This window comes from Pseudophryne corroboree, chromosome 1 (assembly GCF_028390025.1).
Source record: "Pseudophryne corroboree isolate aPseCor3 chromosome 1, aPseCor3.hap2, whole genome shotgun sequence".
Lineage (NCBI taxonomy): Eukaryota > Metazoa > Chordata > Amphibia > Anura > Myobatrachidae > Pseudophryne > Pseudophryne corroboree.
The window spans coordinates 23,526,928-23,541,199 of NC_086444.1; the positions used below are offsets into that span (position 1 = coordinate 23,526,928).

The following is a 14,272-nucleotide window of genomic DNA, read 5'->3' on the forward strand; positions in this document are numbered from 1 at the left end:
ATCCATGCTGAGGCAATAGCTGGTCTCAGTATAATACCAGTGTGTGTATATATAGCTTTTTGGAGAGCCTCCTGCTTTCTGTCAGCAGGTTCCTTTAGGGCGGCCGTATCTTGGGACGGCAGTGCCACCTTTTTTGATAAGCGCGTAAGTGCTTTATCCACCTTAGGGGGTGTTTCCCAACGTGACCTATCCTCTGGCGGGAAAGGGTACGCCATTAGTAATTTTTTTGAAATTACAAATTTTTTATCAGGGGAAGCCCACGCTAGTTCACACACGTCATTTAATTCTTCAGAAGGGGGAAAAACTACTGGTAGTTTTTTCTCCCCAAACATAATACCCTTTTTTGTGGTACCTGGGGTCACCTCAGAAATGTGTAAAACATTTTTCATTGCCTCAATCATATAACGAGTGGCCCTATTGGACATTACATTAGTCTCTTCGTCGTCAACACTGGTATCAGTATCCGTGTCGACATCTGTGTCTGTCACCTGAGGTAGCGGGCGTTTTAGAGCCCCTGATGACTTTTGAGACGTCTGGGCAGGCACGGGCTGAGAAGCCGGCTGCCCCACATTTGGCATGTCGTCAAATTTTTTTATGTAAGGAGTCGACACTTTCGCGTAATTCCTTCCACAAGTCCATCTACTCCGGTGTCTGCCCCGCAGGGGGTGACAACACATTTATAGACACCTCCTCCTCCTCCACATAAGTCTCCTCATCAAACATGTCGACACAGCCGTACCGACACACCGCACACACACAGGGATTGCTCTGACAGAAGACAGGACCCCACAAAGCCCTTTGGGGAGACAGAGAGAGAGTATGCCAGCACACACCAGAGTGCTATATAATACAGGGATTAACTAAATTATATCCCCTATAGCTGCTATATATGTAATTTGCGCCTAAATTTAGTGCCCCCCCCTCTCTTTTTTACCCTTTTCTGTAGTGTAGACTGCAGGGGAGAGTCAGGGAGCTTCCTTCCAGCGGAACTGTGAGGGAAAAATGGCGCCAGTGTGCAGAGGGAGATAGCTCCGCCCCTTTTTCACTGACTTTTCTCCCGCTTTTTTATGGATTCTGGCAGGGGTATTTATCACATATATAGCCTCTGGGGCTATATATTGTGATATATTTGCCAGCCAAGGTGTATTTATTGCTTCTCAGGGCGCCCCCCCCCCCAGCGCCCTGCACCCTCAGTGACCGGAGTGTGAAGTGTGTATGAGGAGCAATGGCGCACAGCTGCAGTGCTGTGCGCTACCTTGGTGAAGACTGATGTCTTCTGCCGCCGATTTTCCGGATTCTTCTTGCTTCTGGCTCTGTAAGGGGGCCGGCGGCGCGGCTCCGGGACCGAACACCAATGGCCGGTTCCATGCGGTCGATCCCTCTGGAGCTAATGGTGTCCAGTAGCCTAAGAAGCCCAAGCTACCACCAGTTAGGTAGGTTCGCTTCTTCTCCCCTTAGTCCCTCGCTGCAGTGAGTCTGTTGCCAGCATGTCTCACTGTAAAATAAAAAACCTAACATATACTTTCTCTCTAGGAGCTCAGGAGAGCCCCTAGTGTGCATCCAGCTCGGCCGGGCACAGGATTCTAACTGAAGTCTGGAGGAGGGTCATAGTGGGAGGAGCCAGTGCACACCAGGTAGTCCTTTCTTTCTTAGCTGTGCCCAGTCTCCTGCGGAGCCGCTATTCCCCATGGTCCTTACGGAGTCCCCAGCATCCACTAGGACGTTAGAGAAATATAACAATATATTGGAGAATTTTATAGCTGTGGTACTTAATTAGTGTCTGACCTCCAGGGATACAACCGCAGCAATAGTAACAGACATCCGGATACATGGGACCCCTGTTTCATATTCCTGAGTGTCAGCCATCTAGGGGACCAGCCGTCCAGGCCCTGTGTGTGCAGGAGTTATGTGGAACTGATTATTCCATCTTGCAATACTAAGAAGAGACACTTGGGGTCAGCAGCGCACCTCCCAGCTTCCACTGCCTGTGAAATCAGTTCTCCTGCCCCTACAGTAATACAGCATTTGGAGGAAACTCGTTAGCTGGCTCCCAAAGTGTGTGCCAGCATCCTGCCAGTGTAGTGGTAATTAGTGAGAGCTACGGTCAGCAAACCGTGTCCTGATAAGTGGCCTGGAACGTCAGCCGCGTGGCGCTCCTGTGTTTTGGAATACCCGAAGAATGAAAACTTTTCTAGATTGTAATTATTTCACTGAAATAGACTCAAACGTTTATTTTTTTTATTTATTTAATGTAATGGACGCCCCAGCTTAGCTGCAACAGCTCCTAGCTGGAGTAATGGATGTATTCCGTGGTGGCGAGTGTCCAGTGTTACCTTATGCACTAACAGGTACCACTATTTATTAACAGTGCACATATTACACAGTGCGGTACAGAGGATATGTCAGACACTCGTATCAATCCCTGCCCCAGAAGAGCTTACAATCTACATTCTCTGGACTAGGGTTAACATTTCTCAGAATCCACTTAGCCTATCAGTATGTTTGTGGAGTGTGGGAAAAAGCCCACCCAAAGAGGAGGAAGACATGCAAACTCCACACAGATAGAGCCTTGCAGTGTTCATTTGGACAAGGATTTTCAATGTAGTTTTAGTCTTAGTCGCTTACTTAAAATTGTAGTTGGTTTATAGTCACATTTTAGTTTTTTTCTTTTGCTTCAATTTAGTCAGTGGATCTCAGTTTTCATTTTAGTCTAATTTCAGTCAATGTTTTGGTCATAACTTTTGCAAGCAGTTTAATTATACAGTGATAGTTTTTGCTGCTGAACAATTCTCTACAAATTCCCTTGAGAAGTTTGCGAACCTTTAATTATGTGTTTAGTAATCTAGGCTCAGTGGGCTGAAAATGTGTTGCATACTGCATATGACTTACAATAGTACTCCCATATATCATATACAAATGAATACATTAAGTTTGTTAGAACAAACAAATGTAATGCACAATCCTATTTCCTTCACAACATATTTATTCTCTGCAAATATTTAGAATGTAAAACACTACTTCCAGTGTTAATTTTGACAAGGAGGCTGGCACACCCCTCTGGGGGCTGGTCACATCCCCTCTGGAGGCTGGTCACACACCTCTGGAGGCTGACCACACCCCTCTGGAGGCTGACCACACACCCCTGGAGGCTGGCCACACCCCTCTGAAGGATGGTCACACACCTCCTTTCTAAAGTGATCCCCGTTATCACGCATACCGCGCCAATAGTAATCAGGTTTAGCTGCGTAAAGGTTTGGGCGCCCTCACTACCCCAGGGGTGGCGAGCTGAGATGATTATACCACACCCATCAGCAGAAACAGAACGGGTGTGGAAGGAGGTGAAAAGAATTGAATACCGCCCAATGACACTAATAACAACCTTCGGAGACCAGAACCATCATTATCATTGCACTGCGGGGATTCCCGTCTCTCCTGCCCCTCGCTACTATGTATCACAGGCAGAGGCGTCACTAGGTGTGGTGACACCTGGTGCACACTCTACATTACCGCACCCCCCACTCACCTCGCCACGGCCGCCCCATAAAGGGGGCATGGTCTGATTAGAATGGGCGTGGACTCGCTGATCTCCTCTTCACTCTGGGGGAGTGTCCAGCTTACCCTGGCCGGAGATGCTGGCTGCCCCCGGAGACTGTGCAGCTGCAGTGCCGACTCCTTTTCTGTGACAGGAGCCGAGTGCTGCAGAGGATTATCACACTGCTGTCACTGCAGAAGACCTGGCACTTTGGTGTCACCACTTCCGAGGGTGACCAGTAGCGGATCTTGCCAGGGGCAAGCAGGACTTTTGCCCGGGGCGCCGCCTTCCGGAGGGCGCCGCACCATGGCAAGATCCACTACTGTGCCCCCCGCTGCTGTGCCCCCCCGCTCTGAAGGGAACCAGAGTTTCCCTTCGTGGAGGGGACCTTTGCCGTGTGGTGCGCGATTATGTCATCGCGCACCGCACAGCATTGTGGCACAGACGCTAGGGGTCATAAATGACCTCTAGTGTCTATGCTGATCCGAGGAGAGGAGCGGCGCCGGCGGCTGTCTGCAGCGGTCGGGAATCAGAAACGGGGATAGTAAGTATACTTTTTTTTATCATTCTTATCCAGCGGCGCTACAGGGGGCACAAATGGGGGCGTAACTGACCACGCCCCCGCGTGAAGCCACGCCCCTATAGTTTTGTCCGGGGTGCAACAAGAGCAAGAACCGGCCCTGAGGGTGACACCTGGATGCGGGCCGCACCCCCTCACCCGCCTTCTGACGCCACCGATCACAGACACACAGAAATCTGCGTAGCTCCAGAATGTAGCCTGTGCTGTATATTACACGGGTGACTGTAATGTCTGCATCATCCCCTGGAAATAATATCTGTGTAATACACACGTGACGTTACTGCATGAATCACCGCTGCAGGCAGCTCTGATTGTATCCGCTCAGCTTCACTGGGAATATTGTATATCATAAGGGTCATATATTTATATTTATATATGTTATTGCGGGTATTAGAAGTCACCTGGGATATCTGACACCTGGATATAATACAGTTATATACCGCTCTTCACTGCGTGTGTTGATGCCAGGGGTGTGACACCCTCTCTGTGCCCGTTATATAGAAATACAACCCAGCTTCAGCTGCTAGAAATGGCCGGCATTGTTCTCTGCAGGGAAAGCGCACACTGAGCCAGACTGTGTGCAGACAGTATACTCAGTGCTTGCCTAGCTGCTGCTGGCCTACTCCCTGCCCCAGCAATGCCTGGAATGTGCTCTCGCTGACAGCCACAAATAAACTCATATTCCTGGAATGTTTGGGGGAATATTTCCAGAGCCTGTCAGGAAAACCCTCCCTTCCTGTATTTGTCTCAGTCGGGGAACTGGCTGTGATTGAGGAGAGCGAGGTCTTCAGATGCTGCAGGCCTGTGCCTCGTGCCTCACTGATGTCACCAGCGCCCGGTGAGGGCTGACAGGTATTGGCTCAGCTTACAGGGTGGCGCTACATTTAAACATAAGCAGAAACAGGGAAAACGGAGGATCGCCGCACTGTACCGCAAGCTATAGGGGGGAATGTATCGAACGGTAGAGAGAGATAAAGTATACGGAGATTTAGGGGGACATATACTAAGCAGTGATAAAAGTGGAGAAGTGAGCCAGTGGAGAAGTTGCCCATGGCAACCAATCAGCTGCTCTGTATACTTTTATAGTATGCAAATTTTAAATGTTACGTCAATTCTGTTTGGTTGCCATGGGCAACTTCTCCACTGGCTCACTTCTCCACTTTTATCACTGCTTAGTACATCTCCCCTTAAGTACCAGCCAACCAGCTATACTGCAGTCATTCACATCAGTCACCAGTGGACTCTATGGGGTCTATTTACTAAGCCTTGGGGATATAAAGTGTAGAGAGATAAAGTGCTAACCAATCAGCTCCTAGCTGTCATGTTACAGGCTGTGTTTGAAAAATGACAGGAGCTGGTTGGTTGGTACTTTAGCTCTCTCCAAGGCTTAGTACATACATTACCTTACCTCCCAACATCAGGAGTCAGAGAATAGGGACGGTGAAGACACTGGGCCTGGGGGGACAGCGGGACAGTCCCAAAAAAACAGGACTGTTCCTCAAAAATCGGGACAGTTGGGAGATATGCATTACCACAGTAATGCTGGGGAGATATATATATATATATATATATATATATATACTCAGGAACCAATTAATCCTCCAGTGTGTTTTGTTTGTTTGGAACTGTGGGAGAAACACAATGACAAAATACAAACCCCACACATAAAGGGCCTTTAAGTCAGGGCTGTGCGGCAGTGATGCTAACCACTACACCAACCATGCATAGTTTTTTCTATGATTCTGACCACTAGATGGTGCTGCTACTACCCCTACTGTTTCTGTAGATATCTAATAGGCTCCCAATGAGACAGCAGCTAACATTTGCACAATACATCCCATCTGAGGTTCAGCAGTCATCCAATTACAATTGGGAAAGCAGATTTTCCTACGTGTACATACATGGAGACTGTTGGCGGTGTTATATTGTAATGACACAATACCCGATCTGAGGAAAATCATTGAAGAAAATATTTATTCTTTGGCTAAAGCATTTTTTACTTATTACCAGTTATTTATATAGCGCACACGTATTCCGCAGCGCTTTTACACAGAATATTTGGCCATTCACATCAGTCTCTGCCCCAGTGGAGCTTACACTCTATATTCCCTATCACATGTACATTCACACATTCACGCTAGGGTTCATTTTGTCAGGAGCCAATTAACCTACCAGTATATTTTTGGATTGTGGGAGGAAACCCACTCAAGTACAGGGAGAATATACAAACTCCCCACAGTTAGGGCCGTGGTGGGAATCGAACCCACAACCTCAGTGCTGTGAGGCATTTTTCTTAATGTTTCAAGTTTTTAATATATTTTTAGATGTCTTATTAATAAGTCCAACTAACAGCATAAATGTGAGCTTTGTTCCAATGCACATCCGGCTAAACAGTACACATATGTGTATATGTAGAAACTGGCCTGGCACAAAGCTCAGGTAACGTTAACCACTCCTGTCAGAATCACTCCGCTGCCCAGTGATATTTGATTCTAAATTGTGGTGATTATCACCATAGAAAGGGCCAATTGGTAAATAAGCCCCTTGAAGGGTTAACTCTTCTGTGCTTTGTAAATATTACTTTTTATATGATCAATTTCCTTATAATAGTTACAGTGTAAAAGTGAATATTTCTACCTCCCTAATGAAAGGTTAAACATGCTATATGAATTGTTATGTGTTTGAATAGACACGTACGCACTCTCTACAAGATGCCTTTGTCTGTTCATATAATATAAGGCTTGTGTGTGTCTTATCTTCAAGGACAATTACATACCAGATCAAAACTGTTACTTCTGTGTGTTACTAAAATATCCTGCATGTAATGTCGTATGCTACTTCTTTTTATCCAATCATATGCTTGCACATATTGTATACACCCATGTTTCTTTTCTATATAGTACGCTGTAATTTATTAAATAAACAGTGTGAATTTTTACTGCTTGTGTTGTGCATGTACCTTGTGGCTAAAAGTTCATACTCCAGACGTCTAAGAGGCCATCACATCGAGGGTTAAAGAACTTAAGGGCAAATCCTTTCAGCTGGGGGCTATGTCCGGAATTCAGTGATCGTCCCTGAATGGTAAAGATAGAGAATTTATTGTCTGTCTTTGCTATGCGGGATTGCGGTCATACACTGAAGCTGAATCCGTGTCAGTGTTCCGGGAACACGTGACAAGGTAATATTTAAGTCCGGGACTTAATATTACGAAGTTTTATGTAAAAGCATAAAACAGGTATCAGGGATACCATAGAATCTTTAATGTCTGGGACTTAAAGAATACGTCTGAGAAAGGACCCGGGGTCCAAGTGCAATTCTCCAAAGACGTCAGTATCTGGGATACTTAAAAAAACATAGACCTGGGGTCTATACGTAACGTAGATTATACCCCGATTTGATCGTCTATATATATTTTTGTATGTTTGTAGTGAGATAAGTTCTTATATTTGGTCCAGACGGCTGGTAAGTTTTCGTCTGCCAGATATCTTTACTCAAACACTTTTCTTGCTTCCTGTCTAAAACGCTGTATTTTTCTGACATCTTGTACGAATGGTAAGCGTACCCGTCAAAAGATTTCATGTTCTCATTATACAGATAATATTGTGATATTGTCAATGACTAATTAACTGGTGTTAGCTAATGCATGCATAGAAAGTTTTTGTAAATTGCATTTTTTGTTGTGAAATTGCATAGAAGGTTTTTTTTGTAAACTGCATTTTTGTTGTGATATTGCATAGACAGTTGTTGTAAGTTGTTGTGGAAATTGCGTAGAAAGCTGGTGTAGATTGCATTTACTATGGGAGGGGGTCAGAGTAAGACAGTCATTTATCCTCCACCTTTACCAGGGGAGACATGCAAGATGTATGTTGCCCGTAACTCCACCACAGATTATTATTTAGTTAACCCATGGGTGGATAATTTAGCGGGATGGACAGAGAAAGCAGGACAGGACCCATTCCTACGGGAAGGCAGTAATTACCTTTTCTATATGGAGATTTAAGAAAAAATGTCAGTTCCCAACAGCACAGAAGCGAGGCTGCAGAAAAAACCCTCTCCCTCCCCCTTGCATTCCAATGTATCCTGCGCTCAGAGACACAAATCTCTTGGCAGCAGTAACCCTTTCACACTAGATGGGATTGCCTCCAGCTCCACTGCTGGAGGGTGCGTCCACTAGCTCTATCCCTAGCACCAATAACCCAGAGTTTAGATAATAGTAAAACACTGTCCCAAGCCCACTATTACCCTCGATGGCTGTATATCTTATTTGCGCAAAGCTTGCAAAGGACGCAGCTATACACATATGAAGGAAGTCTTTAAAGCCTGTGCTTTTTTGCCTGTCGCTGTAGCTTGTAAACAGAAGCCTTCATAGTCTGTTACTGCGTTTTGGAAAAGGTTTAAGGACTGCTGGACAGATGACGCTGGCTTACCTTTGCTTAACTCAGAAAGCTTACTCATTTCCCCACCCACTCATGCCTATCAGAGCTCCGGACGCTTTGACAGACAGAGCCGGCCCCGCAGTCAGGGAAGATTCCAAAGACCCCGCGCACTGACGGGGCCCGGAGGAGGGTATCCCAGCCTTTATTCAACTCTCCCGTCATAGTAAAGATTCACCTCTGCTGCCACTTATTATAAATGGAAGTAAAATTCCCTTTTTAGTGGACAGCGGTGCAACAACCAGTGTTTTGTGTTCTGACCTATGCAGTATCCCCTCTCACCAGAAAAGATAGAAGGTCTCCGCCCCATGATACAGCAATTCTTACAACAGGGTATTCTCAGACATATTGTATCACCATACTGTACTCCTGTGAACCCTGTTGCCAAAGCTGATGGCAGTATAAGATTTGTACAGAATCTCAGAGCGATCAATCAGCTAATTGTCCCAATTGCACCAATTGTTCCAGATGTAAACTCACTCATTTCTGCAATCCCTGCAGATGCTGCGTTCTTCTCTGTATTTGATTTGAAGAATGCCTTTTCAGCATACCTGTAGATTCACAGACACAATTACTTTTTGCCTTTTCTTTTGAGGGTAAACAACTTACCTGGTGCAGATTATTGACGCACCTGTTGTCTCCAGGCCACATTGAGGCCCTGGCAACCTCACCATGGTTCAGTCCTGCTACAGTATGCAGATGATCTGCTGCTCTGTAGTAAAACTGAGGAGGCCTGCCGAGTGGATGGTGTTTCATTACTAAACTGGCTTTGTGAATGTGGACACAAGGTGTCCAAAATAAAAATGCAATGGTGTAAAAAGCATGTTGATTACTTAGGTTTTGTGCTCACTCAGGGAGAGAGGAAAGTCAGTCCACAACGCATACAGTCTGTATTGGGCCTGGTCACCCCAACTACCCAGAAGGAACTACTGTCCTTCCTGGGTATGGTAAATTACTGCAGACAGTGGATATCTGATTGCTCTTATTATGATAACATTTTGAGACAAGCCACACTGAAGGACAAACCTAAAACTGTACAATGGTCACAAGAAATGTTAACTGCATATGAAAGTTTAAAATGTATGTTGATGAAAAGTCCGGCACTTGGCCTCCCCAATTATGTACTACCTTTCCATCTATATGCAAGGGACAATTGTAAAACCATGGCGGGGGTGCTCACACAGTTTCATGGAGGGAAGTTGCGCCCCGTGGCATTTTTTTTCCAAAGTCATGCCAGTGTCTGTGCAAGGTATGCCTGCCTGCCTCAGGGCTTTGGCAGCCTGTGCAATGGTTGCAGAAATGGCCACTACCCTCACTTTAGGCCACATCACAGTACTCCACACCACACATGATGTCCTGGCAATACTTAAAGGCTTGCACACACAGCACATGTCAGCACAACGCCTTAGTGGATATGAAGTACTCCTTTTGAGTAACCCTACCCTTACCATTAAGTACACTGCTAGTTCTTCTGGCCCTGCACCCATTCTCAATGCCCTTTTAGGCTTGAAAGGTCCTGAGGATGAACCACCCGACCTACATGACTGTGCTGCTTCCATTGACGCTGAAACTTCTCCCAGACTTGACATGTCTCCCGTTCCCATACCAGGCGCAGACATTGTTTTTGTTGACGGCTCCTGTAGTAGGCCCAATGACAATACATACCAGGCTGGCTATGCCATTGTCACCCTCCCTGACACTGTGTTGGAAACCCTACCAATACCTTATCAGTCCGCGCAAGCTGCAGAACTCATTGCACTCACTAGAGCATGTCCCTCCCTTGACAACGTCCATCTGCTCACTCAACTTCAAGCTGCTGCGACTAATACTGATCTCTCCGACTGGACTTACCCAATTCTGCAGAAAAAATCCTAAATCAGGATTAATCTGCAAAGAGGGGAAACCCTGTATACCCCAGTCCAGTGCCCCTTTGCTCGTTGCCCAGTGCCGTGGTGTTGGTCACCGTGGTGAAGCCACAACACTCCTCCTACTAACCAATGATTTTTATGTTACTAATGCCAAATCACTTGTGGACCAGTATGTTAGCAGATGCATCACTTGCCTCAGGAACAACCCTAATAAAGCTAAACACCAGCATCTTGAATACCCCACAGAAAACTCTAGGATACTCACCCTTTGAAATACTAATGGGTAGACCCTTTTCCTACACCCTGGGCTAAGAAACCACTAGTAATACAGGAAGGAGATCTAGAACTCATCAGAGAAGAGTATGTCAGGTCCCTGATAACAAAACTGAATGAAATTGAACATGAGGTTGTTTGTAAAAACCCTTTTGAATCCACAGGAACCTACACACCCCTTTAAAGTCGGAGACAGAGTCGTGGTGAAGGTGCTCCCCAGGAACAAGAGCCCAGGAGACTTCACCTATGGTCCAGAGACAGAGGTCGTAGCAGTTACCCGAACAGCAGTCCTGACAGAGGAAAGTCCTACCTGGATCCATGCATCCCGAGTAAAAAAGGTTCCTAGACCAGACCTAGAGAGGGAAGCAAGTGATTCCAGTGAGGTACGAACCGGGGCAGACAGCCCTGACCTCCCACCTAGCGAAGAAAGAAGAACAGAAGAAGATGAGGAACCTGTCCCCTATCTTTATCCTGGGGACTATCTCGATAGCCCTACTGGCCCTCATTCACCTCACAATATGTGAAGTCGACATCACACAAACAGATGGGGTCCCCACCTTGTGGTACAATTCCTCCAATACACACGTAGCCACATACATCCTTGATTATTTTATGTTCCCCAAAATTGCTGATGACAAATATTATATACAACAAAGGAGGAAATCAGGAATGTCTGAGACAGTATATATTTGTGTTACTGACGAATGGTACTATAGTGCAAGACAAATGTTTTATTTGTGGGACATGTATAAAAACCCAAAATACCAGCCTAAAATTGCTCCCCAAAACAAACCTTTAAAGCCCCATATTGCCACTTCTAAAGATATGGTGGCTATTACTAACCCTACCTTTGAAGACACCCTAGCTATTGAAACTGGTTTCTCTGACATTAATTTTTGGTTGGAATGGATGAAGTATAGTGCTAACAAACACAATAAAAGCAACTGTTATGTCTGTGGCAAATCTAGGCCCCACCTAGGTACAGTGCCCCTTAATATACCCCTAGAACAGGAAAATTGTTTTTTCAGCCTTTTTAATGACACCAAAACAAATGACAGTCAGTGCGAAATGTGGAAAAGGGAATATCCCATATTGTCAAAAAATCCCAACCCAGGAAGCACCATAACCATATATCCTGGAAACTATACCTGTTATACATCTAACACCACCACAGGGAGAAATTTAAAAGGAGCCTCACTCAAGAATCATGTCATATAATAATCATGATTCTAAGAGGGGATTGAAGGGTTAACTCTTCTGTGCTTTGTAAATATTACTTTTTATATGATCAATTTCCTTATAATAGTTACAGTGTAAAAGTGAATATTTCTACCTCCCTAATGAAAGGTTAAACATGCTATATGAATTGTTATGTGTTTGAATAGACACGTACGCACTCTCTACAAGATGCCTTTGTCTGTTCATATAATATAAGGCTTGTGTGTGTCTTATCTTCAAGGACAATTACATACCAGATCAAAACTGTTACTTCTGTGTGTTACTAAAATATCCTGCATGTAATGTCGTATGCTACTTCTTTTTATCCAATCATATGCTTGCACATATTGTATACACCCATGTTTCTTTTCTATATAGTACGCTGTAATTTATTAAATAAACAGTGTGAATTTTTACTGCTTGTGTTGTGCATGTACCTTGTGGCTAAAAGTTCATACTCCAGACGTCTAAGAGGCCATCACATCGAGGGTTAAAGAACTTAAGGGCAAATCCTTTCACCCCTCAGTCTGTGTCTTCCTGCTGCCACCATTCCCCTCCTCACATCCTGTCACTGCCCCTGTCACATGCAGCCCTGTCCTCACTGACACATCACTCATCTCCTGATATACTCTGTGCTGCTGGGGACCCTGCTCCTCCCACTATATAACTCTCAGTCTGTGGCTTCCTGCTGCCTCCATTCCCCTCCTCACATCATGTCACTGCCCCTGTCACATGCAGCCCTGTCCTCACTGACACATCACTCATCTCCTGATATACTCTGTGCTGCTGGGGACCCTGCTCCTCCCACTATATAACTCACAGTCTGTGGCTTCCTGCTGCCTCCATTCCCCTCCTCACATCCTGTCACTGCCCCTGTCACATGCAGCCCTGTCCTCACTGACACATCACTCATCTCCTGATATACTCTGTGCTGCTGGGGACCCTGCTCCTCCCACTATATAACTCTCAGTCTGTGGCTTCCTGCTGCCTCCATTCCCCTCCTCACATCATGTCACTGCCCCTGTCACATGCAGCCCTGTCTTCACTGACACATCACTCATCTCCTGATATACTCTGTGCTGCTGGAGACCCTGCTCCTCCCACTATATAACGCTCAGACTGTGGCTTCCTGCTGCCTCCATTCCCCTCCTCACATCATGTCACTGCTCCTGTCACACGCAGCCCTGTCCTCACTGACACATCACTCATCTCCTGATATACTCTGTGCTGCTGGGGACCCTGCTCCTCCCACTATATAACTCTCAGTCTGTGGCTTCCTGCTGCCTCCATTCCCCTCCTCACATCATGTCACTGCCCCTGTCACATGCAGCCCTGTCCTCACTGACACATCACTCATCTCCTGATATACTCTGTGCTGCTGGGGACCCTGCTCCTCCCACTATATAACTCTCAGTCTGTGGCTCCCTGCTGCCTCCATTCCTCTCCTCACATCATGTCACTGCCCCTGTCACACTGCCCCTGTCACATGCAGCCCTGTCCTCACTGACACATCACTCATCTCCTGATATACTCTGTGCTGCTGGGGACCCTGCTCCTCCCACTATATAACTCTCAGTCTATGGCTTCCTGCTGCCTCCATTTCCCTCCTCACATCATGTCACTGCTCCTGTCACATGCAGCCCTGTCCTCACTGACACATCACTCATCTCCTGATTTACTCTGTGCTGCTGGGGGACCCTGCTCCCCCCACTATATAACTCTCAGTCTGTGGCTTCCTGCTGCCTCCATTCCCCTCCTCACATCATGTCACTGCCCCTGTCACATGCAGCCCTGTCCTCACTGACACATCACTCATCTCCTGATATACTCTGTGCTGCTGGGGACCCTGCTCCTCCCACTATATAACTCTCAGTCTGTGGCTTCCTGCTGCCTCCATTCCCCTCCTCACATCATGTCGCTGCTCCTGTCACATGCAGCCCTGTCCTCACTGACACATCACTCATCTCCTGATATACTCTGTGCTGCTGGGGACCCTGCTCCTCCCACTATATAACTCTCAGTCTGTGGCTTCCTGCTCCCTCCATTCCCCTCCTCACATCATGTCACTTCCCCTGTCACATGCAGCCCTGTCCTCACTGACACATCACTCATCTCCTGATATACTCTGTGCTGCTGGGGATGCTGCTCCTCCCACTATATAACTCTCAGTCTGTGGCTTCCTGCTCCCTCCATTCCCCTCCTCACATCATGTCACTTCCCCTGTCACATGCAGCCCTGTCCTCACTGTCACATCACTCATCTCCTGATATACTCTGTGCTGCTAGGGACCCTGCTCCTCCCACCATATAACTCTCAGTCTGTGGCTTCCTGCTGCCTCCATTCCCCTCCTCACATCATGTCACTGCCC

The 14,272-nt window shown here is 46.4% G+C and overlaps 1 protein-coding gene across 1 annotated transcript in view; it reads left to right on the forward strand.

Annotated features, from left to right (window-relative positions):
• Positions 1-4,861: 4,861 nt before the first annotated feature.
• RUSC2 (RUN and SH3 domain containing 2) overlaps positions 4,862-14,272 on the forward strand; it is a 176,537-nt gene continuing 167,126 nt past the window's right edge. Inside the window, exon 1 of the mRNA XM_063957708.1 lies at positions 4,862-4,964. The gene's annotated coding sequence lies outside the window, so the exon portion shown is untranslated. The remainder of the gene's footprint in view (positions 4,965-14,272) is intronic.